Source organism: Myotis daubentonii, chromosome 9, assembly GCF_963259705.1.
Source record: "Myotis daubentonii chromosome 9, mMyoDau2.1, whole genome shotgun sequence".
Lineage (NCBI taxonomy): Eukaryota > Metazoa > Chordata > Mammalia > Chiroptera > Vespertilionidae > Myotis > Myotis daubentonii.
The window spans coordinates 51,842,210-51,867,953 of record NC_081848.1 but is presented as its reverse complement, the minus strand read 5'-3'; the positions used below and the strand labels follow the sequence as shown (position 1 = coordinate 51,867,953).

General features: G+C 48.4%; 1 protein-coding gene across 12 annotated transcripts in view; it reads right to left on the bottom strand.

The window, feature by feature from the left end:
- The window catches only part of BMAL1 (basic helix-loop-helix ARNT like 1), a 105,582-nt gene that overhangs the window by 34,838 nt on the left and 45,000 nt on the right, over window positions 1-25,744 (bottom strand). For 11 of the 12 annotated variants that reach the window (XM_059708953.1, XM_059708960.1, XM_059708964.1 and 8 more), the window contains exons 3-4: window positions 2,468-2,592; window positions 111-229 (exon numbers count right to left, since the gene is read on the bottom strand). The gene's annotated coding sequence lies outside the window, so the exon portion shown is untranslated. Of the gene's footprint in view, window positions 1-110; window positions 230-2,467; window positions 2,593-3,001; window positions 3,023-25,744 lie in introns of those variants that run through there. The other variant, XM_059708954.1, reaches the window with a different exon arrangement.

Sequence of the window (25,744 nt, the reverse complement as noted above, 5' to 3'; positions counted from 1 at the left end):
AACCTTGCATAATGAAATGAAGACACTATAAAAAATTTGCAAAACATTTTGAGAACTCGTATTTTAAAAGCACAAAGTGAGCTGGCCCAAAGGAAGAAGCTGACAGGTACCTTACAAGGAACTCCAGCTCCAAACCAGGTTGAAGAGGGCCGTGTGCTGCCCCCAGTCAGGGCCGGGCTGCCCAGGATGTGACTGGGGCTCACTCCTCTCTGGGCCCGAGCTTCCTCATCTGCAAAGCAATGGCTAAGTGTGAGCGCTTGTTTTCACTGTTACTATCAGGCTTACAGATTCAGGAACCAGGCCCACCTGGTCAGGTTTGCGCCACCTTTTCACTTTCACAAGCACTGCTGGAGTGAACATCTTGGTGTGTATCCTGTATCTCCATGCACTTGAGCTATCATCTCTTAGGATAAATTTCTGAAAGTAGGACTGACAGAGCAAAAGGGGACACGCATTGTACGCTTGGTACACACTGAAACACTGTGCTCCGGAGAACTCCAGTAATTTATATCCTCAACAAGAGCTCCTGTCAATCTTAAGGTAAGTACAGACCTCACTGTGTTTACTTGTATTTTTAAATGACTACAGATGGTGTTCCTATGTTAGAGGCATCTCTCTGTTTTCCTTTGTGTCTACTCATGGCCCATTTTCCAATAAATTGTTCTCAGTATCTACAGGCCTCCAGACCATGTTCACCTAGGCATGATGGGAGAAAAGCTTACAGTCCACCTCCTCAGTTCTGTACTGCAACAGTTCTGTACTGGAGGAAAAGAAACCTTTGAACTTCATTCCCCTCCAGTTACTGCCCCATTCCTGTTTCCAATTCCTTTCCTCCTACTCTATAAACCAACTCCAATCAGGCTTTTGTTCCCATCATTCCAATAAGACAGCCTCCACTGTCATGAGTGACCTCCTCACTGCTAAGTCCAATGGCCCGTGTTCCATTTGCTCCCTATTTGACCCAACAGTGACATCTGATAGTTCTGACTTCTCCCTTCTCATCGTCTCCTGGTTTCAGAGATGTCACTTTCTCACAATTTTCCTTCTACGTCAGTGACCATTCCGTTTTGGTCTCTTTAGCTAGTTCTTCCTCATCTCCCTCCCCTCTAAATGAGGGTCCCATGGCGTCCTTGCACCTCCCCCTCTGTCTATACTCCGTCCCTAGGAGATCTGTTTAGTTTCATTGCTTCAAATACTAACTATGCTAGGACAACTCCCAAATTAACATATTCAGCCCAGACCTCTCTCTGAATTCCAAGCTTGTATAACCATCTCCCTCTGAATGTACAATAACATCCTCGAACTAAAACATCCACAACCAAAACCCTGGCTCTCCCCAGGCCAAGCCTTTCAGTTATGCCGATGTCAGTAAGCAGTATTTCAATCCTTCTGGTTCCTCAGCCCCCAAACCTGGAAGTCATTCTGACTCTTCTCTTTCTTTCACAACCTGCACCCAATCCATCACAAATCCTATTAGCTCAATGTTTAAAAAAAAAAAAAAATCCAAAATTCAGCCACTTCTCCGTTTTTACCTTTACATTTCTACTCAAATATCACTTTATCAATGATGCTTCCTTGAATAGCCATGTAATACAACTCCCTGCCAATCCTCCCTAACCACCCCTACCCTGCTTTATTTTTTTCTATAGCCCTTATCAAAATTTGGCCTACAGTAATCAACTTTATTTCTTCTCCACTAGACTATAAACATGAGAAAAGCAGGGATTTTGTGTGGTTTACTGCTTGCATCCTTAGTACCTGGACCACAGGAAGCACTCAATAAATGGATGTTGAATGAATTTATTTGTATATTAGAAATATATTCTTTGTTCATCATAGATGTTATAAATACTTACCCCCCTTTTTGCCTTTCAACTTTATTTATGGTATTTATATAATAAAAGTGACATTTTAAAAAAAGCCTTTTCTTACCCCCCAAATCATAAGGATATTCTCTTTGCCAATATTTTTTATAATTTTACTTTATTTAATCTACACATCCTGTTGCCAGTCATTGAAATGCCATCTTTATTGACTCATTGCCTATCTCTGGACTTTTTAATCTGTCCCTCTGATCTAGTTATTTCCATTCTAGTACTACACTATTTATTATTGTGGTTTGATAATACATTTTACTACCTGGTAGAATAAATCCTTTCCCTCATTCTTATTCCTTTCCTGGATATTCTGATTTATTCTTTGAGAAGCATTTTATAATCATTTAATCACTGTTATATTATTACTGACATTAAGAGAAGTGGGTCGGGAATGAGAACAGAGCCCTGCCGTCAGGGTCCTGGTGGCCCTTCGGGCTGTGTGTTGGGCATGAGTGCCACCTCCAGCCCACCTCTCTTTGCATGAGGCAGAATATTTGAAGTTTCACCACTTCCTGAAGGAAGAACTACCATGGAAGCTTCCAATAAGCCAGTGGGTGAGGGGGACGGTAGGAAATATGACGACTTATTACCTGAAGTTAGAGTTCTTCAACCTCCGATCCACCGTGGGGGAGAAAGGAGCCACTGGACTTGGTCACCTCAGGGCGATTTTCATGTTTTGCAGTTTCCTTTCAGGCAGTCAACTTCTCTCAGAAACCTGCAGCGGGGCCCACCGGACAAGAAAACCCAGATAGGTCGGTCTGGGGTAAATACGTTTTAAAATCTCATATTAGGTAAGGGAGATGGAGGAGCCAGCTCAGAGCTCCTCGTTACAGGGAGTAACTGGGCTGCGCACAAGCCCTCCTTCAGCGGCCTGTTAGACTAACTACAGACACCTGAGGGGGTCACGTGTTGGTGGTTTAGTTTAACAAGAAATATGTTAGCAGATGTTTTCTGTTAAAAACAACGGCTTTTAAATTACTAAACACGGGTTTTGGGACATGGCCTTAAGAAAGATAATTATATTTTTCACTTCTCATACTGGGCCAAGCAATAATAACACTCAAGCAGTAATTGAGTACTTTGCATTGAGCCCTGTTCTTATTGCATTGTATAGATTAACTCACTTAAACCTGAAGGATAATGCTATGAGGCAGATACTATTGTTTTCTTCATTTTACCGAGGAGAAGGCTGGGACAGAGAGGTGAAGGAACGCGGCAAGTTCACGCAGCTGGGGTGGAGGGGCGCCAGAGGCCACCCTCACTGCTAATGTTGTCACTCAACCCCCCCAGGTGAAGTCAGTTACCTAAATGCAGACAAGGAACAAGGGGAAACAAGTCTTGAGAAAACACTGAGCCAACACAAAATGGTAGCAGAGCCAATACTTTAAGCATTTTAGCTTGCTCCCAGAAGGTTTAAGAAAATGTCCGTGAACCTCAAGCACGTCTGTGCACACACAAAGCTAAGGGAGAATTCCACTGGGAAAAGGCACCTGCCATGTGAACAACGTGGGCACTGCCCTGCCCATCTCCTCCTGGCAGGACAGAGGGGTCTCCTCTCTGCCCTGTGTTTCCTGCATCTGGGAGGTGGTGGCTGGAAAGGAAGACGAGAGGTGCAGCCACCCTCTGCCTCCTGCCCCGTTCTGACCTGAGATGGCAAAACTTTGGTTTTAGGTGGGGCTTTACTGACCTCGCTGAAGCAAGAGTTCCGGTGTTACACATTCCACTGGCTAATTCCTGCCATCTGTGGACTATCTATCTTTGTCTTGATCATTACAGAGGCCTTCAGATGAATATCCAGGAATAGAACTGATTTGTCCTCTTAATTTATGCCCCTTTGCAGTCTGACTCAGAAACCTTCACCGTCTGATTGAGAACCCCATGTGCAAACAACCTGACCGGAGCTCTGGACTTCTAGTTCCTGAGCCTCAGGTGACACAGCAGCAGGAAATGGACGCAAGGTCCCCAGGAAGTGCTGCTGGAGGCAGGCTCACCGTGGGACTCCATCTAAGTCCCATTCCCCACCAGGTCACACACTATCCTCCCACCCCTCAAATGAGTATCCCAAGATCCACCCTGGGCATCCTTTCCCTCCTTCCCACACTCCACAACCCCCAGTGAGCCCTCTGCTGGATGGGTTCAGCCACTTCCCTCGCCCCCTGGTTGCCTCCAACTAGGCTGCTTTCCTCTCAGCCCCCTCCTCACTGTGGCCAGAGACAGGACACCCCCTGCTCAAAATACTTCAGCAGCTTCTGCTCTGCTCCATGCCTTCCAGATAAAACCTCGAACTCCAGGAGACGCCAGGCCTCCACCATGGCTTGCTCGCCCTCCAGCCCAACCCTCCTCATCGGCTGCCAAAAGCTCGAGGCCACTGAGATACTTAAGTTCCCAGCCTCAGCTGTGCCCACAGTGTCCTGCAGGTGTGGCTCCCTTTAGCCACTCCATCACCTGGTGAGCTCCTGCTTCCCTTCCCAGTGCCCTCAGGCGTCACCTCCTGTTCGCTCTCCAATGTTGCTCCTACCCTTCCTGACACACCCTGTGGCCTCTATCTACCTCTGCTCCTGCCCCACTGTGAACTTATTGTTAGGTGTCTCCCAGTACCACCCCTCACTCCCCACCCCCGAAACTTAGATGAAGGTTCTAGGTACCAAAAGCCATGTGAAATTTCTTATTTTGATAAATGTTTCCAATACTCAAATTTACTTTATAGAAATAACAAATGGTAACATGGATTTGGGCACTATATTTTGCAAAACAAAGGCCTTTTGGCCTTTCTTATATGTTTGGACAAAGTAAGGAAACTAAATCAGCTGTGATACTTAACAATTATTTTTGGAAATCTGTCTTCTCTCTGAGAAAGTATTCTTAGGTGTAAGACAATAAACGATACAACAAAAGAAAGACCACACCCTCTTTCTGTGCTACCTACTTTGAAAAGAGTCTTGACTCCAGGGAGGGGGCTCCAGTGGACAGAGGTACTGTGAGAGGGGCCCTTGCTAGGGGGGCAGGGCCAGCTCTGGTGCTGCCAACCAAGTGGCACATGGCAAGAATGCTTTGGGGAGAGCCTGCCCTGGAATCAGGGCCACATGTGTGCCCACTTCTGAGTTAGAGAATCCAGAGGTGGGGGAGGCTCACTGGCCAGCCAGAAAAAGTGAGGCACAAAGGGACTTGTGCAGTGTGCCTGGGAGGAACTCAGCACCCTCTGTCCCACCGCAGTGCCCTTGAGCTCCTCAGAGCACAGGGAGGAGACTCTCAAAGGCTCCACAAGGAAGTCAGGAGGCTGGAAGGAGGGGTCACAGCTCAGGCGCTCCTGCAGAGAAGCCTGAAGCTGAGAAGGATGAGGGTATCAACCACTCCAGAGGGAGACACAGATGCTCCTTTGAGCAGAGTGGGAAAGGCCCAGTGCCCCTTAAGAAACCCACACAGACTGTATACAGGAAGATGGCCATATGCAAGACCACCAGTCACACAGCAGGGGTCTCTCTGCTCCCGCCCCCCGCCCAAGCACCCCAGAATGCTGCAAGGAGAAAAAGGGCACCTGCAGGCTCTATTAACGTTCTAACTATCAGCTGCCCTCCCTGTGGGGAGCGTCTGCAGGCCGCCTGGGTATCAGGCCCGGCCTTGTGACTGGACTTGACTGAAGATAAAGATGGACAGGACAGCCGCCAGTTTGGAACAGAACCTTTGGCACATGTTTCTTTGTGCCAAGACCAGTGGTTTTCTGACTAGCTCATGTTCTGGATGGACAAAAACATGAGGAAGAAATCAGCTTTGCTACTGTTAAGCCATTGAGATGCTGAGGTTGGCTATTACTAGGGTGACCAAGTCTTGTTTGCCTGGGACCTCCCCATTTTAGCACTAAAAGTCCTGCATCCCAGGAAACCCCTCTGTCCCAGATGAACCAGGATGGTTGGTCATCTGGCTCTTATTGCTGTATCACTCCTCCTAAGCTGACCGACACAGGCAGGAGGAAGGAAATACAGAGCAAGATCCTGGAGCCACAGACCCAGCTGACATGGGAGGAACCAAAGGGAACAGCCAAAGGGAACTGTCTAGTTCCATCTTCACGATAACCTGCCCATTAACTGTGATTATTAACAAACTAGGGGCCCGGTGCACGAAATTCGTGCACTGGGTGGGTGGGGGGGTGTCCCTCAGCCCAGCCTGCCCCCTCTCACATACTGGGAGCCCTCAGGCGTTGACCCCCATCACCCTCCAATCGCAGGATCAGCCCCTTGCCCAGGCCTGACGCCTCTGGCCGAGGCGTCCGGCCCGGGCAGCGGAGACCCACAGCTGCAGCGGCCCCACGATCGTGGGCTTCGCTTTAGGCCCAGGCAAGGGACCCCTAGCTCCTGGGACTGCCAGCTTCGACCATGCCCAGCTCCCATCGCTGGCTCCACCCCTACTTCCTGCTATCACTGGCCAGGGCGGAAAAGGCGCCTGATTCTCAGATCATGGCTGGGGGGCAGGGCAAAGGCGGCCCCAGGGCCGCCTTTGCCCTGCCCCCCAGCTCTTAGCTCCCCGCTGGGTTTCCGATCACTGTCAGTGGCAGGGTGCTTCTTCCTGCTTTCCCTTTCTCCTCCCTGCATTGTGCCTACATATGCAAATTAACCACCATCTTGTTGGCAGTTAACTGGCAATCTTAGTTGGCAGTTAATTTGCATATAGCCCTGATTAGCCAATGAAAAGGGTATCGTCGTACGCCAATTACCATTTTTCTCTTTTATTAGTGTTGATATTCCAGGGAAGGGACTACAGATTGAAGGGTCCAAGTCATCTTCAGATGACACAGCTGGCCAATGAGGACTGAGCTGAGGTGTGTCTGGCTTTGGTTCTAACCACCACCCTGCTGCTAGTGCTGCCTCCAAAACCACCCCTGCAACCGTAACGACGAGACCCCCAACCAAGCACTCCTGGGGACAGAATGAGGGGAAATGCTAAGAGGGAGCAATCCTGGTCCAGAAAACCGAGCACATAAGCCGTCTCCTGGCTTCCTGGCTAAGAGGACAGAGAGGGACCCCTGGGTCCTCTGCCAGGCTGGGGCGTGTATCAGCTAGCCCACTGGAACAGGATGAGCCAGGAGGCGTATCTGCCAGGGAGGGTCTCCATGGGACCTGAGCAATGCTGTGCAGAACGGCTCTGGGTAAACATGCTTCGAGAAAGAACACAGGTCTTCCCCCTTTAAAAATGGGACCCCAGGGAAAGGCTGCCCCGCCCTCTCGCTGAATAGAGTTCTGTTAAGACCACTTTGTGAAGCCCCAGGATGTCACTGGAGCAATAAATGGGCACAGCTTAGGGAAAAATGGGCGAGAGTGAATCAACATCTTTGATTACCTTGCTTGGTAGCTATGTGCTAATTAACCTACTTCTTCACAGCATCCCAGACCCCAGGGTTATTGAGGGGATGAACGTGGACTTGCTCAGGTCTGTTCAGATGGTGGTGGCCTTTGAGCTGAAGGGGCCCTGTCCCCTCTGCAAGTCCCCTGGACTCTTCTTACTTAGCCAGCCCGTGGGGAGTTTGGTTGCCTTTGCCACAGATAGATTTAGAGAACATTCACCCAATGAGACTAGGTACCTTGAGCCCTAGAGCAAGCATGTCAAACTCAAGGGCTTCGGGTCACATGACTCATTTATTTGGTCCGTGTTAGCCTTTGAGTTTGACATGCTTGGCCTAGAGGTTTGCACCAGGATTATTCGACAAGCATTTCTCTAGCCCCCGGTGGAAGCCAGGGCACTGGGGACACAGAGAGGAAGCAGCAGTCCTTATGTTCAAGATTCCTTCTATCTGGCTGGAGAGACAGTGTTTAAGTAAAGACATGATGGCAAGACCCCTGCAACAGGCAGGGCCATGCTCACAGCTGTGTGAGCAGCACCTGACTCCAGGATGTGCCTTTGCCTTTCAGTGGCAGAGATTTGCGGAGCCATTATGACACACCTCCAGTAGGTGGCAGTCAAGTGTTTTGAGGAAGGTGTGCCTTATCTCTCCTAGTTGTGGGCATGTATAGCCTTCGCTCCTGACTTCCTTTCTTCTTTTTAAAAATGCTACAGAGTAAGAGAAGAGAGCCTGGTCCTAAAAACTCAGGGGAAGAACACTCTTTTCATCAAAAAACTTACTGCCTGAAGTTGAAGCAAGTTCTGGGAAACATCTGCATCTTGTTCTAAAGGAAACAAAAGGAGTGTGCACCACTGTCACTTGGTGGGAAAGGGAAAGGTGCTGGGTGAGGGAGAGCCCAGTGAAGAGGGGGTGGCCCCAAAGGCTCTCTGTGCTTCTGGTTGGGCTGCAGCTGGGGCAGCTGGGACAGGCACAGGGGGTGGGCCCAAGGGGGGCGGAGACTCAGAGACAAAGAGAGAGGCCTTTCTGAGATGGGGGAAGGTTGAGAGGACAGAAAATGGGGAGAACATTAGGCAGTGGAGAAAAGGGATGCCGGGGGATCTTATATGGAGTGGCCTGTACCCTGCATCATCGCAGAGTGAGGCCAACTGTGATGCAGGGAGGGCCTGTGGACGGCCGGCAGGGGTGCGGGGGCAAGGGGTGCAGAGCAGCAGAGCCTGGCGGGCGAGGCCACACTGCAGGCACTTATTCAGAGCCTGCCAACCAGGCCTGTGCCCTTCCTGCCACCTCCACAAGCAGCAGAGGAAGGGCTGGGATTCTCCCCCAGTGAGGGGCAGGTGGGAGTGGTCAGTACAGAGCCTCTGGAGCCAGAAGCCTGAGTTCAAGTCCCAGCTCCACCACTTACTAGCCCTGTGTCCTGGGCCAGTTCCATGACCTCTGGGAGCTGCAGTTTCCTCACAGACTGAAGGAACTCAATATTTATTTTTTAAATTATTATTTTTTAATCCTCACCTGAGTATATGTTTTCAGTGATTTTACAGAGTAAGGAAGGGAGAGAAACATCAATGTGAGAGAGAAACATTGAGTGGGGTGCTTCCTGTATGTGCCCCGACCAGGGAACCTGCAACTTAGTTATGTGCCCTGACTGGAAATTGAACCTACAACCTCTTGGTATATAGGACGATGCTCCAACCAACTGAGCCACCCAGCCAGAGGATAAGTGGTATTTTAAAAATCCAATCTCTTCATTTTATGGTCAATAAAACTAAAAAGACATAGTCCCTCCTACAGAAAGCTGGAAACAGGATGAGAATGTTAAGCCAGTGGGTGATAGTAACAGAATTATGGAGTTGCCCAGGGAGATGAGATGCTGAAAGCAAAGGACCATGATTTCCCTACAGAGATGCACCCGGGGCTTTGGGGTGAAACAGTGACCCCTGGTTAAGAGGTACTGGGGGCACTGGGAGCTGGGCATCCTCCTATGTCCCACCCACATAGGTTTTGGCTAAGAGGTAAGAAGGCCTCAGATGACTACCATGACCCCAACACCCTAAAGCAATCCATCCAACACAACTTATTGAGCACCCACACGTGCCAGGTATTTTCTAAATACCACCACAAATTGTATGTAGCAAACTTACATTCAAGACAATTTTGTAATAAAGAAGACACTGTTAGTGGGCTTGCCTACAAGCATTCATTAATCTTTCAACAAATATTTTGAGGGCATCCAAGTGCCAGGCACTGTTCTCCACGGCAGTGCTGGGGGTGTGGAGTGGGGGAGACAGATCTCCGTGCTCACACATTCTGATGAGGAGGGCGAGCAAAGATAAATGAGTAAATAATGCTGGGAAGTGGCAAGTGTTGGGAGGAAAGTCAGACAGGGCAGGAAGCGCACTGGAGAGGAAAGTCGACTAAACGTGAAGAGGTGAGGGGTCGAGGAAGGAGCGTTCTGGAGACAAGAGCCCATCAAAGGGCTGTGGTGAGCCAACAGTTAGAGGATCAGCACTGATCCTGCTTGGGTTTTTCTTCTTTAAATTTTTATTGCTTTTGAGAGAGAGAGGAAGGGAGAGGGGGAAAGAGAGAAACATTGACCGGCTGCTTCCTGCACACTCCCCAACCAGAGCATGTGCCATGACCAGGAATCAAACCTGCGAACTTTCTGTGCACAGGACAACACCCAACCAACCCATGGCCGGCTTGGGTTTTAAATCTGGCTTGAGTGCTGAGAAGAGGTTGTGGGGAGGGAGGCTTTTTAAGTGGTGTCTTTGCATGACCAGGGGAGGAGGGACCATGTGCATGTGTGGGAGCCTGTATGTTTATGTTGCATGGTGGTTTGCAGATGTGTGTGTATATGAGGGAACAGTAAAGGTAGCACAGGAAGAGCAGTAAGGACACGACTAGCATAGCCTGGGAAAAGATGCTACAGCTCAGCTGTGGTCTTAGGAGTGGAGGTGGTGAGAAGCGGTTGAATACTAGGTAGTATATTTTCAGGCAGGCTGTGCTGATTGACAGCAATGAGGTATAAGAGGAGCCCAGGCTGAGTGGCCACGGGGGGGTGATGAGAAGTTGTTGATTCTTAGTATACTCTGAAGGAACAGCCAACGGGATTTCCTGACTGTATTTTTCTGATGTGAGGGGCGACAGCCAGTCTGTGAACAGCAAGGGGCCGGCAGACGGGGGAGACAAGACAGCTTGAGTGGACTTGCCAGGCAGTACACCCTGCGTGACAGCTGGAGGAGTCCATCCAGCAGGGACAGGAGCCATTGGTTTGGGGAAATGGCTCAAGTGAGAGGAGCCTGTGGACATCTAGGCTGCATCACAGACCACACGGCTGCAGTGCCCCTGCACCCACCTTTCTGGAGAGGGCAATACCTCCCATTTACTGAGCTCCAAATGTGCCAAGGGTGGTGCTGGCCCTCACACAGCCCATTTGGCCCTCACAATGACCTTTTGGAGAAGGCATTGTTATCAACATCCTGTAGGAGATGGCACTGAGGCTCAGAGAGGTGCAACAACTTGTCCAAGATCACACAGCTGGGAGGTGGGGAAGAGGGACTGAACCTAGATGTGCCATCTCCACAGCTGGGACTCCACACAGGCTTTGCTACTTCAGTGACTCAGCAAAGAAAAGCAAAAGCAAAAGCTCTGTCCCAAGTAGGAGAAAGAGGGCAGGACAGGCTTGTGCCCATCCACCTCCCACCTACACTGCAAAAATGCCAAAACTAGTTAACAAGGACACCAACCAACCAAAACTCTGGGGGAATGGCAGGTGTTTAACTGGTTAACTCACAGTTAACCAGGTGATCCTTTCTGTTTTGACTCTGAATTACTTTCTGACATGCATTGCCACTTGCCTGCCCGGGCAAGCACAGCTTAAAAAAGACGATTTGATCTTGTGACCAGTCTCGAGACTGTCCAGCTAGGCCCCAGACCTAAGATGTTCATCTGAGTATGCCCTGACCCCAGGAATAACCCTGCCAGTTCCTCCTTAACTGAAACAAAATCAGCTTGTTTTTTTTCATCTGCCTCTTTCCTACAGGAGGCATAAGAAACATGTTTCAGTGATTTCAGTTTCGTTTTCCTGAGCTTTGGTTACAGCAAGTGTTCCATGTCTAAGGATCTGAGAAAGCATGGGTGTCAGAGCTCCAGATATTTTTTTGAGAGAATATTCGTTGCAGGAATCACAATAAAAATAACAAGGCAAAAACAGTAGCAGCAGAAACTACACATTAGGATTTTACTTTGTGCCAGTCATTGTTGTTTCATTTTGTTGTCCAAGAAGGAGTAACTCATTCTCAAAGAGGTCAAGCAACCGGCCTGGAATTCCTCAGCTCCCGGGTGAGAAAGCCAGGATTCAGGCCCAGGTCTGCTGGACTCCAAAGCAGGTTAAGGGATATTATTCTTTCTGAATTAAATTAATTAAAATAAAAAATAAACCTCCTATCAATCAATAAAAAGACAAATACCTCAGTAGAAACATAAGTCAAGAATATGAAGAGGGAATTCATAAAGTTTGTGCAGGCAGAGGCCACAAAGCACCAAAACAAACTTGGTAAAGAGCGGGGAGCCTGGCTGGTATTCCTTTCTCTAAAACCTAAGCATGAACATTAAAAATATATGTACAGGTGGGAGGGGTGAAAAAACAGATGATAATAAAAATTGTTTCAGACTCTTTAAGATATGTATTTTCAAAAAGAGGAGAAACATCAAAACACCTTATTTCTCTGAGAATGGATGCAGGTAAGAATTCTGATTTCCATCACAAATCTAAGAGAAATAAAAACACTTCTTTTCATTTCAAGTCTCTACTAAGGTTTCTCCACCTAATTTATAAGCTATTACAAACACACACACACATACTCCCTTTCTTATACTTTCAAAGATCCAATACATATATTTTTAACATTCCTTTTACTCTCTTGATATGAAATTTGTAAATGATATAACCTACCAACACTTATAATTTCAAAAACAATCAAACATAGTAACTTAACTGTAATACAAAGAAGAAAATAATGTTAGTTAGAATACGATAATACATATGTCAATAAGCAATGTTGTGCATGACAACCCTAGAAGATAATGAAAGATGCTTATACCTATTTATAACAAAAAGTAAACCCCTCAAACCTCAGAGGGAAGGCAGGGGAGAGCTGTGGGGGGTAAGAGATCAACCAAAGGACTTGTATGTATGCATATAAACATAACCAATGGACACATACACTACGGGTGAAAGGACATATGGTGGGGGGGGGGGTGAGAGTGGCTGGGGAGAGGTCAATGGGGGAAAAAGGAGACATATGTAATACTTAAAAAAAGTAAACCTCATATAAATAAATGGTGGTTGTGTTCCTTGAAAATTCCATATACGGTATGTCCTTGGATAACGTCATTTTATTCAATGTCATTTTGTTACAATGTTGATGAGAAAAACAAAACTGACTTCTGGCTAGGTTTGCTGTCTGCATGGAGTGTGCATGGTCTCCCATGTCTGCATGAATTTTCCCTGGTACTCGGGTTTCCTCCCACATCCCAGAGATGTGCACGTCAGATGAATTGGCGTGTCTACAGTGTCCCAGTCTGCGTGAGTGTGGGTGGAAGGGCGTCTTGTCCAGGGCTGGGTCCTGCTTTGTGCCCTGAGCTTCGGGGATAGGCTCTAGCCACCGGTGACCCTGAACTGGAACAAGCAGGCTGGAAAATAATTATCTTACTTGTTTTTACTAATATTTCTTAAATGTACGTACAGCTCACATTTATTTCAATGTTTAATATTAGAAGTGGTTTGGGCCTTTATTTAAAATCTTGGTGATGTTTTGTGACCAGAAATCTGCTTTAGGACCTTAACTCTTATTTCTGTCACAGCCTAAGGCAAAATCGGTTTTGTCATACATTGTTTTGCTTAGAGTCGCAGTTTCCAAGAAGCTATCAATGATGTTAAGTGAGGACTTACTGTATATTAAAATTATTTGTGTTCATGTGTGAAAATAGAGTCAGATTCCAGGCTCAGAAAATTATAAACAACACTAGGGGCCCAGTACATGAATTCGTGCACCTTGAAAGGAACCATGGGCCATGAGGCTGCAGTGGGCACAGGGGTGGGTCTTGGCCCATCCTCCAGGCCCCTGCCCAGCCCCTCCCACTGGGCCCCCCCATCCCCTGTCTGCTGGTAGCCTGCTCCCAGTGCCACCGCTCACACCCACTGACTGCGCGGAGCGATTGGGGCCAGCGCCTTCAGTGGGTGCGATGGCTGCTGCCCCGATTGCCCCTCAGGAGCGGGGGGGAGGGGGGAGTGTGGAGAAGCCCTCAGGGGCTATCAGGGCCAGCAGCTGCTGCTCACACCCACTGACGGCACTGAGCAATTGGGACCGATACTGGGCACCAGCAGCGGGTGCGAGCAGGGCCGGCACCAGCAGTGGGTGCGAGAAGCGGCTGCCAGCCCAGATAGCCCCTCAGGAGCAGGGGGAGGTGGAGAAGCCAGCGACAGTGCCAAGCGATTGGGGCCAGCACCAGGCACTGGCAGTGGGTGAGAGCGGTGGTTCCGGCACAGGCAGTGGGTATGAGTGAAGCCGACGCCGGCAGCAGGTGCAAGCACCAGGTGGGACTGCTGTGCATGGGGGCAAATAATTTTCAGTAACCACCAGAGGCTTGCCCAAATGACGCAACCGGTGCCCCACCTGGTCTGGCACCCCAGCTCACCTGCTCCACCATCCCACCGCAGCCAATGCCTGCCATGTTCTGGGCTCTGCTGCCGGCTGCCAATGCCTGCCATGTTCCGCACGTGCCCCCTGGTGGTCAGCGCACGTCATAGTGACTGGTTGTTCGGTTGTTTGGTTGTTCCGCTATTCGGTCTATTTGCAAATTAGCCTTTTATTATATAGGATTACATCTGCATAAATGCCCAGTGAACTTGAATAAGTCATGTAGGACAATCCCCCCCCCCCCACATGTCACAACTAGCATCCCTGGTGTCCCCCTCACCCCAGTGAAAGCCCTGTCGCCATTGTGACAGCCAATCACCCCACACATTCCCCAGATTTCCTAGAGGGGGCACTATGTACTCATTTAGAACCCCTAGTGTGGTTCAACTTTCTTTACTACAAAAAGAGAAAGGAAAAGGGAGGTTAAGATATTTACACAAAGCCATATAGAAAATCAACAGCAGTCAGGACTAGAAAAGCAGAAAGAGTGGATAGTGGAGAAAAATGGTGTTCTAATATTTATGTTTATGAATTGCTAGACAGTGTGCTAGGTACCTTTTCTTATGCCCATACAGGATCTTATCTAATGCTCCTATCAACCTTAGGTATTAGTTCTACTATCATCCCCAATTTTCAGATAGAGACACTACATTTTGGGGAAATAAGGTTACTGCTCAGGGTCCCACTTTTGGTAATGATAGAACTGGATTCTATCCAGTCCTCCTTCTATTGCTTCCAGCAGCCCTCCCTCTAGGTCTCTGGGACCACAGGTCTGGAATCAGTTCCCTCACTCTAGGAAACAGTAACTGGGATGCATGCTATCTGAAAAGCAACCGACAAAGAGAAAGATGGTTCAACCCCAGCTTCTTGACCCTCTTGGCTCAGCCAACCTGTGGTCAGTGCTCTGACCAAGAAGCGCAGAGGCCTGAGCACAGGAAGCCAGCTCTGGATGAAGTCATGGCTCATCTTTCCCTAGACTCCTGGGAGAGCTGGCTTGAGCTGCCAGGGGTCAGGACAGGACAACCAATGTGACTGCAGGGACTGTTCCTGCCCTGGAAGGCCCAGGCCTCCACAGTCCCCTCCACGCTCCACAGGATGGCAGGCAGCAGAAGGGCTGGGCCTGTGCCACCAAAGCAGAAAGGGCCGGACAGTGAACAAGGGCTTGGTCATCAAACCTTGAGGTATCAGGTGTGGGGAACAGTCCACAATGGTTACTGCAGCTTCGTGGCACACCCGCCTCTGCTCATTTAACCCTCAAAACATCCCTATGAAAAGATAGTGTTATTTCCACCTTACAGAAGAGGAAATTGAGACCATGAGTGACTGGTACTTAGTTACACAGCTGGCGAGGGGCAGGGCCAACACTCAAGCCCAGGTCAGACCGGCCCCAACCACCTTCCTCTTCTGTACCTTTAAAAGCACTTCCTGATGTATGCACGTCAGGAAAATAAATGCTGATAACCTGTATTTGTCACCTTGATCTAAACCCTCCCTGCAGGGCCTGGCAGGGCTAGGATGAACCCATCTGTTGGTGACAGTGCGAAGGCCTCTGCCCCACAATTTGTTCTGTCAAAACAAATTCTGTGGAGGATCATAGGAAAATGGTTCAACTCAGGCTCCTGTCAAATGATTTCTTGCAAAATAAGTCAGTTGGGCCAGCCCAGTCGAATGCACCATGGGCTTACTTGTAGAGCTAAGGCTGTGAGATACAGCCCCACAGCCAAGAGCACAGGCGCTGGAGCCAGACTGCCTGGATCCATCTATGCTCTGCCACTTACCTGTGTGTCCTCTACTACTCAGTTTCCTCGTTGGTAAATAAGGATATTGACGTCATCCACCTCATACAGTAGATAAGACAATTCCTATAAAGTGTTTAGAACAGTGCCTGGCACATGGTAAGCACTCAATTAATGTTGCCCATCACTAATATTAATATTGACTGCATGCCACATAAAGAACAGCTGAAGGTACTGGAGAACATATACCCTGTGGAGGGAGATAAAGGGGGAGGAGGAAGGGGAAGGGAAGGGGACCCATGAGCAGGCTTCCAAACTTGGAAAGTAGAATGAGTCACGCCACGCCTACAGACTTTTGTTCTGTGTTGCTACAAAGGGCAGAACTAGGTCAATGAGGAAACAGTGCCAAGAGGCAGATTTGAACTAGAATAAAGAAGGATTTTCCAGCAGGCAGACATGCCCCTAAGGGGGAACAGGATGCCTGGTGCATGGGGGCCTGCAGGGTGAGGGACCTGTCTGTCATGAGCAGTACAGATGGGATTTTCCCGACAGGAGGGTGACCAGAGGACATGACCCCTGATGCTCCTTCCCCCTGGACCATTCTATCGCTCTGATAACAAATAAGTGTGATAGCCAGGGTGTGGCTGATTAGCCTGAAGGAAGGAGGATGGACTTTGGACCAGTCTTAACATACACAACCTTCAGGACTTGCACTGAATGGTAGTGGCAGAGACAGTGGCAGTGACCAGCAGTGGGCCAGGGAACCAAATGTGGACACCTGCTGGGTGCCTGGCAAAGTAATTCAGAGAAAGTGTGACATGGCAGGGCCGTGGCAACAAACCACCAACATTTTCGTACTTTGGAGAATTTGAAGACAGCATCAATTACTCAAGGGACACACAATATGAAGTGGTCGGGTTGGCCAACTCCACTGGCCGGGGCTGAGACTGGAAGACTGGGGGTCATTTCAGCTCACAGGCAACTTCCCAACATCCTCTCAGGAAAAGGTTTCAGTCTTCTTACCACCAAACCTTTTACTGACACAACCCACTGACCTGGACCTGAGTACTGGGTCTCTCCGGCCCAGCCGCATACAGTGAAAGACTAGGGCCTCGGAAATGACCAGGGGCAGGAAACAGGAGCAAAGGGGGAAGTCGGCTCCTTGAAAGTTGATGCAGAGGTGGGACACCCAAGAGACATCCTCCATCATGAAATATTATTACCTTTATTGACTAAAAATAAAAAATGTTTTTAAAACTAGAAACTATTAACAAAAATATCACTAGACTGTATCAAAACTATAATACAAATACAAGAAAAATATAAAATTATCAAAGGAAAAAGCTCATCAGCCATTTTCAAAGTATTGAGAAACTGCTAATGTATATATTTTCAACCCTGAGAAGTCAAGAGCAGGTAAGTGGCTAGAGGTATCAAAAGATTAAGAAAAAAAAAATGTATGCAGATGACACTGAGGACATTCTATGTACTGATTTCATTCTTTGCCCCCTGGAAAGACCTGGCAACATATTTAACCACTGTCCAGGTGGCTAGGAACTCACTGGGCAGGAAGACAGACCATCTCTTCTCAGAGGAAATGTGCTCAATAACTTAAAGGCTCCGGCTTCAGTCACTCGGGCTCCTGAGCTGCTGGGTCTGGGGGACCTGATTCCTCCCTACCCACCACCAACCTCATTTACAGCAGGTCCATGTCCCAGCACGTCACCATCCTTTACCCTCCAGTTGGCTGTCTGCCTGTAGCTAATTCCCACCACTTCTTCCTCCCCTGTAATCTCCCCTCTCCCACTGGCTCCTCTCTATGCTGACTGTGACAGCCTTAATTTAGACCCAGGTCACCCCCTCACATCCTCCTAAACCACTGGCCTCCAGCATTGCCCAGAGTTGAGTTTTCCAGTAGCTTTCACAATCCATCCTTCCTCATAAAGGTTGTTCTCGCTCCCTCTGCCCCCTCCCGACCTCAGAAAGAGAACTAATACCCAGGACATCAGACAAGAAAGAGACAGGTCCCAGTTCCCGTGTAAGTTCTAGTGCGTTGATCCCCGCTGCCAGAGGGTTGCATGAGGAAGGATGCTGAGGGTCAGAGAGTGATTACTCTTCTATCTGGAGCCAGAGGACTGGAAACGGCAGCCCTAGTGCCACCTGCATGCTATCCAGCACAGGGCAGAGCATTCCACTGAACTCACCTGTCCCTGGCCTGTGCCCCGGACCCTTTGGTATTCCTGAGACATGTCCTCAATGATCCACTTTCAGGGCTCCTCCCAAACTGCCGTATTTACCTTCACTGACACCGTGCTTTCCCTCCCCAGCACCCAGCAAATGGGCTGCACCTTTCTCCATCAAAGCTGCACAGCATGCTTTTTCCAAGTGGGTCAGAGAGCAACTGAGTTTACCTTTGCCTTGGCATCCTAATACTCAGATGCCAAAATTCCGCATCCTCATCATTTCCCCTACTCAACTAACTGTTTCTTGTACACATATAACTCTGTCTACGCATACAAATAGTCATCATTCCACTGTCTTGATGTCTGAGACTGTGAACCCTGAAGGACAGTAACCTGACCTGTTCAACTGACTGGCTCTGAGTTCAGCACAGGAGAGCACCATCAGAGAAAAGCCAGAGACTGCGGCCCCAGCCCCAGCTCTGCCATGACTCACTGTGGGGCCCTGGGCAAGTCGCTCTTCTCTGAGCTCAGCTTCCCCATGGAGAGTAAGACTTACTTGAACAAGAGGGCCTCTGAAGTCTCATCCAGCTCTAACGCACTATGAGAACACAGGCCAAAAGCGCTAGATTCATGTCTTTTCATGACTACATGGATAATAATCACTCAGGGCTGGGCTCAGTGAGATATCACAATATAGCTCCTTTGAGTGGCACGGAGCCGCCATTGTCATCAGTGAACAAGCCTGGAGTGGATATTTAGCGCTACGGAATGTGTGCTTGTATAGCTAAGTATAATGGACAATGAAGAATGATTTCATCTCCCTTTAGGAACATAAGTACACTATTCTATATTTATATCTTCCATCTCCTAATTTAGACAGTGTAGAACTTTTTCTGATCACTCACTTGCCAATAATTTCACTCTACATATAAATGAAGAATAGGAGTCATATAAGTTCACAGAGTGAATGGATGGTTGATTTGCAGAGCCCCTGAAATGTGTGGCTGCAGGCTGAGGCTGGCAACCCCATAATTAGATATGGCATGCTCTGCGATGATGTATTTTTTACTGTTTTTTAATAACTCAGTTCTCCTTCTGGGATGAGGGGGAAAATGGAATTTGTTAAAAATAAATTGAGATTTAGTGGCTTTTCAGCCTTCTGCTGCTTGTTGCTCACAATATTCTATAAATAAAAGAAGCCCTGCCCTATAATGCACTGTAAACACCCACAGACACTCAGAGCCAAATTCTTCCAATTATGACCCTGTGCCAGTTGCCAAGCTACTGCAAGGACCTACTTGAAAGGCAGCCATCTAGGCCATTTCCTGATTAAGCTGCCCTGTAGCAAGGAACTGAGGCCTGCTGGCCTGCTGCTTTGGCATTGTATCTAGTCTCAAATAATTGTTCCATGTTCTTGAAATTGAGCCCTTTCCTCGTGATCAAATTATAATTCAGAGGTAAGTGAAAACTAACTGTCCATCCATCCATCCATCCATATGCCTGGGTCATGTGTGTGAGGATCCTGGGCTGTCACACATTGAGCTTAAACCAGATGGCAGAGGTGCACTCACAACAGTGTTTTTAATTGCCCTGAGCAAATCAAGGTCAAACAAAAGTAGGTCAGCGATGGCATGACAAGTGAGTCAGAGGCAGCTGCCCTTCTGCTCAATGGCTTCCCTCACTAATTGGTTTGGTCCAATTTAGCAGCAGGCGAAAATGGTCGTTTAAAAATCCATACTATCCCCCACAAGGGGCAGTGCGGTTGGCATTGGTGTCTAGCTGACTGCTTTGTAGCTCAGATGCCAATACAGGTTGGGCAGCCCCGCTTCCAGTGAGCCCTTAAAAAACTGCACAAAGAGAAGCAGGAGACTGCGGTGTGCCAGAGTCGCACTGAGAGAGAAATCGTTTCCAGTTCCTTAGATACCAGGATGCTCAAAGCAGGACCCGGAACAAAATGGGCCCTGGCTAGAGACGAACGAGCCTCCTTCCAACCCAGAAGCCTTCATTCAGTGTCAGCTCAACTGGGGGAGTGCTCGGGTGTGAACCCGAGGCCTTCCTCTAAAGGCCTCAACATGATTCCCAGCCCTAGGAGCTCAAAGTCTGAATGGGGAGCCAATTCGTAAACAAGAATCACCCAAAAGAGAACTGATATATTTTCTGTGGTTAGATTTTTCCAAACTCAACACTGGCACCTATACTTATAGGGCAGAATTGTTCCAAGAAGGAGTGTCCTGGAAAACTTGGAACCCAGGGGCCACAAAGTATGGAGCCTCCTCAGAGAGGCTCCTCTGGTGTCCAATCTAAAGTGACCATTCCTATGACTCACACCATACCCGTGGGTTCTGATTTGTTAATTTCTGAAATGACCTTGTTTCATTGTGTCTCTGATTAGCATATGAGCATCATGAGAGCAGAGACCCTCTTCTATCTTGTTCTCCAGTGTTTCCAGAGCAACTAGACCAGTGACTGGCTCATAGTAGGTGCTCAATAAATATTCACTGAGTACACAAATCCATGTCAAACCTCAGGAGGAGCATTCTATGTCCCAAACCCCCTCAATCCTCACAGCAGTGTTATGAGGTGAAACCCTTCTCTCTCCTGTGTAATGAGAATATCAAAGCCCAGAGAGGGTGCATGTTTTTCCCAGCCCCACACATTTAATGAGTTGATGGAGCAAGAATTCCAAGCCAGGCGTGAAGAGTTCTAATCCTGACTTTGAAGTGAGCATCTGTTGCTTTTATAATTTAGGAAAAGCAAAAAAGAAAAACTTTAGAGGAAAACCTACAATTCAGAAAGAGCTTTATATCAAATGATCTCATACATGAGGGATTTAGTTTCTGCGCCCCAAATCCCAGTGTCACATCCACCTTCAGAGTCAGGGACTACAGCTGGAGCAAAGGGAAGGACTCTGGAGCTCCTTTATAAAGGGTTCATTCCTGTATTTCAGTGGAACCCCAAAGGCCAGGCTGGGAGGGGAGAACACATCAGCAGTGACACCCACATTCCTGTCGCTGTTGGGAACAGCGGGCTTATTCCATGGTTTGCTGGAAAGATTCCGGAGAGAGGCCTACAAGCAAGTTAGAAGACAGGTGAGTGAAGGTACTTGGAATTTGCCTTCTCCCAGGAATTTGCTTTCACCCATACTTTAAAAACTGAAATTTTTTTTTTAAAAAAGGAAAGAAAGCATATTTCTTAGTATTAAAATTTCAAAAATTTTTAAATTGGAAAGTAGAAATTTACATTTATCTCAATTTAACATGCTAAGCCCTTCTGAAGCTCAGCATATGCACCTTTATGATCTAGGTTTTACAATGACATTTTTATTAGTCTGATATTTGGGGCAAAAAACCACAACCACCTCTCCTGTCTGTCTGCTAGATGCAAGCTATGCTGGAATGTATGTGCAAATCAGCAGGTTCATCTCAGCAAAATGGCCAGGCCAGTTCTAGTGTCTGAATAACATCTCAAATATGGGAAAGAAACAAAAACAGCAAATAGTATCAGTAAAACAGGTCTTTCCAAATGCTACCAGGATGGCCTAACAACCTTTGAATAAAATACCCTATAGAAACAGAATACCCTTCCTGGTTATGAGCGAGGAGCAGTGGGATGACAAAAGAGCACATAAGCTATCTCTCTGGATCTGAATTTCTCAACTGCAATCCGTAGGTGGCCTTTGGGGGAAATCTCTCATGAAAAATGTTGGGCTTGTGAGTTGTATATTTTTGGAGAGAGGCTTCATACATTTCTTCAGATTTACAAAGTGATCTGAGACCCCAAAAGACAGGGACGCCCACCAGCTCATTCTGCTGCTCCTCCTGCTTTCTTTGGACAATCCTACTGACAAAAACAACTATATAGGAAGCCCCGCTGGCTTTCACAGCAGGCAAGGTGACATCGACAATCAGGGAAAAGTGTCCGAACTCTTGCCTGAACAGCCCCGCCATAGGGGAGAGCTTGGTCAGTGACTGAGAAGAGGGCACTGGCGGGAAGGGACCAAGGAACTGCTGAGCCTTAGCTTGACCCCACTGCCCAGATAGGAACAAATGGCACAACCAGAAAGAGCAAGAGAGCAAACTGCGGGACCAGAAAGTCAACAGGCAAGATGCACTTGGGAGCAGCAGTGTGGGAAGAAGAAAAGACACGGGCTCTGGAGTGAGGCAGGGTTATGTTCAAACTCTGGCTCCACCTACATACTAGCCATTGGCCTTGGATGGGGAAGACGATGATGAAGATGACAGCATCTATGATGACCTATGTAGCATACAGCAAACAAGTACTTATCTACACTAATAAAAGAGAAACATGGTAATTGGCGTACGACCGCTACCCTTTTCATTGGCTAATCAGCGAGATATGCAAATTAACTGTCAGCCAAGATGGCGGCCAGCAGCCAGGCAGCTTGAAACTAACATGAGGCTTGCTTGCCTCAGTGACGGAGGATCGTTGGAGGAAACCAACGTTCCCCGCCTGCCGCTGCAGGCCTCTGAGTGGGCAGTTTAAGAAACATTGTAACAAATACCGCCAGACTTCAGCCAGCAGATTTGCAACATTGTATGCAAAGGCCAGAAACCTACTTTCAGCGTGGAGGCCTAAGAGCTGGAGCCAAGCCTCAAGGTAAAGCTGGCCCAGAATAAAAAAAAAAAAAAAAGAAAAGAAAAAAAGGAGCGGTTGGGAACTTCAGTCACTCCCAGCCTGAAAACAGCCCTCAGCCCCTCACTCAGACTGGCCAGGCACCCCAGTGGGGACCCCCACCCTGATCCAGGACACCCTTCAGGACAAACCAGCCGGCCCCACCCATGCACCAGGCCTCTACCCTATATAGTAAAAGGGTAATATGCCTCCCAGCACCGGGATCAGCGTGACAGGGGGCAGCGCCCAAACCCCCTGATCGCCCTGAGGCTCTGTGTGTGACAGGGGGCGGGGCCCCAACCCCCTGAGCAGCCCTGCTCTGTGCCTGATAGGGGGGAGCTCCCCAACCACCCCCCCCCCACGGGCCCTGCTCTTGTGTGTGATGGGATAGAGCCATAACCTCCCCATCGGCCCTGTCCTGAGTGTGAGAGTGGCGGTGCCCCAACCCCCTGATGGGCCCTGCTCTGTGTGTGACGGGGGCAGCGCCCCAACCCCCTGATTGGCCCTGCTCTGTGTGTGACAGGGGGTGGCGCAGCAACCTCCCCATCGACCCTGCCTTGAGTGTGACAGGGGGCGGTGCCCCAACCCCCCAATTGGCCCTACCCTGAGAGTGACTGAGGGTGGCATCACAACTTCCCAATCTGCCCTGCTCTGTGCATGACAGGGGCGGTGCCCCAACTCCCCAATCGGCCCTGCTCTGAGCCCGACCAGGGGCTGCACCTAGGGATTGTGCCTGCCCTCTGCCACCTGGGAGCAGGCCTAAGCCAGCAGGTCGTTATCTCCCGAGGGGTCCCAGACTGCGAGAGGGCACAGGCCGGGCTGAGGGACCCCCTTCCCCCCCCGAGTGCACAAATTTTTGTGCACCGGGCCTCTAGTGTATTTATAAAACAACATGTTATTTCATTTAATTTTCACAGCAACCCTATGAACCCTCTCTATATTATCTCCATTTCTAGATCTGAGAAAAGAAGGCTAAAAGGACTAAGTGGCATAGCCAAGGTCCACAGCTAGTTGGGAATCAAACCCAGGTTTGTGTGACTCCAAGCCCACGTTCTTAACTACTGAGCTCCATTATAGTGTGGGGCCTCAGCTTCCTCATCTGCTAAAAGGATAATGAAACTCACCCCTGCAGGGTGGTGAGGGTTAGATAGAATTCATGTAAAGTGCTTAACATGGCACCTGGCACACGGGAAGCTCGACAGTGTAGCTATTAATGTCGTTTGGACGACATCTGGACCTTTGGAAGAGAGAGGGAGATGTGGGCAGTAGCATCTGGCTATACAGATGGTATGGCATTTCCTTTCACAGGGTGCAGCAAATAGGACTGGGCACACTGAACCAATGTCTGGGGTAGTATACTCCTGGGGAGGGACAGAGAGGGGGACACCTCAACAAGATGGGCAAGAATGTGTTTACTTGAAGATGAAAGACTTTCCATTAAAAAATCTTTGGAGAGGACTGGGAACTTTTGGAAGAAGAGATAACTCAAGTTCAAGAAGAAAGTTCTCAAGAGGCGGTACCAGACTGCACTCCTAGGCCTGGGCCGAGAATGGTGCCCATTGTCTGACTCCCTGATACCCGACAGAGCGTGAGAGGTCCTGTGCATGTTAGGGGTAAGGGACATGTTGAACTCAAGTTATCAGTAAACCAGCCTGAAACAGGGGCAAAACCTAGGTATTCTAAATAAATAAATAAATAAATAAATAAATAAATAAATAAATAAATAAATAAATAAATAAATAAAAAGGAGCTTTTGTTAGAGCAAGTGTCCTTTGAAGTTATTACGGAGAAATGCACCCACCACAATGACTCAGTGTGGCCTGCAGTGTGTAAGATCAAGGGACCGTCTGCAGGAAGGAGTCAGGCTCACTGACACCACCACCTTGACTACAACCTTAGTGAAGATCGAAGAGGGGGCTTCTGTGGAGCAGCAGTCACTCCTCAGAGGCCAGCAGCAGTGCTCAGGACGTGCTTCCTGGGGCCGCCGTCTGCCTGGAGAGAAACTCATCATGGAGTGTTGCCAGCCTCTCCCTACATAAGCTAGTCCCCTCCTGCTTTTCTTAGAAAGGAATCCCTCCACCAAGTTCTCCCAATAGGAACCAAAGATATTCAAAACGTTTCACATTCTGTCATGGGTCCCCTCTTCTCCATCTCCACAGCTCTACACAGGGCTCAGGAGCAATTCCCTGGACCATTTTAACTGCCTCTAACTAGTTTTGCTGCCTCCCCCTCTAGTTCAGCCCCCACATGGCCACCAGCTGGCTTTCTAAAATAAAAGTGCTGACCACGTCACTCACCTCCTGAAAGATGTCTACTAGATTCGCACTGCCCACGGGATAAACACTGAAGTCTTAAATTGCATAAACTCATTCATTTTTGCATTCACCCATCTAGTGTATGATGATCCCCTACTGTGTGCCGGGTTTAGGCCCTGGAGAAAGAGTGGTAAATGAGACAGGTAAGACAAGAAGATCCCATCCTCACAGATTTACATTCTAGTGGAGTAAGACAAACATATAATATTAAGTCAGGTAAAGGAGAGTGCTAATGAAGAAAAATAAAACACGGTATGAAGGCAGAGTGATGGGGTACGGGATGGGGTAAGACAGTGCTTTTTTAGATAGGTGAAAGACCGCTTGAACAGAGACCAAAATGGAGGAAAAGTGAGCCAGGCGAAGATATTGGGGAAAAGTGGCCCAGACAGAGAACAGCAAGTGCAAAGGCCCAGAGTCAAGAAACACAGTGGCTGGAATGGAGTGAGCAAAGTGGAGAATGCTAAGGGATGAGACCAGAGAAGTAGGAGGGGCTGGCAGGCCATGGCAAAGAGTTCAGATTCTATTCCAAGGATTCTAGGAAATGACTGAAGAGTTCTGAGCAGGGAAGTGATGTGATCTTATCTACTTTTTAAAAGGTCACTCTGCCTGAGTGATAACTGAAGCAGCAAGGCCAGAGTAGAAACAGATGGGGTCATCCGGATGAGGGTAGGGAGGTATGGTGGCTTTTAAGACATACTCTCATGGAACAACTATCAAGAATCATGAAGAGATAATGTGAGGACTGAAGGAATGAGCAGGATCAAGAATGATGCTTATAGTCTGGGCCTGGGTAACCAGGTAAGTGGTGGTGCCACATAATATGGGGGGTCTGGGACGCCCTTTAAACATCAAAGTGTGGATGTTGAGTGGGCAATGGTATGTAAGCTGCGGGCTTGGGAGAAAGGTCTGGACTTGTCAGCTTAAGGATGACCACAGGGATGTGGCACTCAGGTCCTCATCTCTTGGCCCCA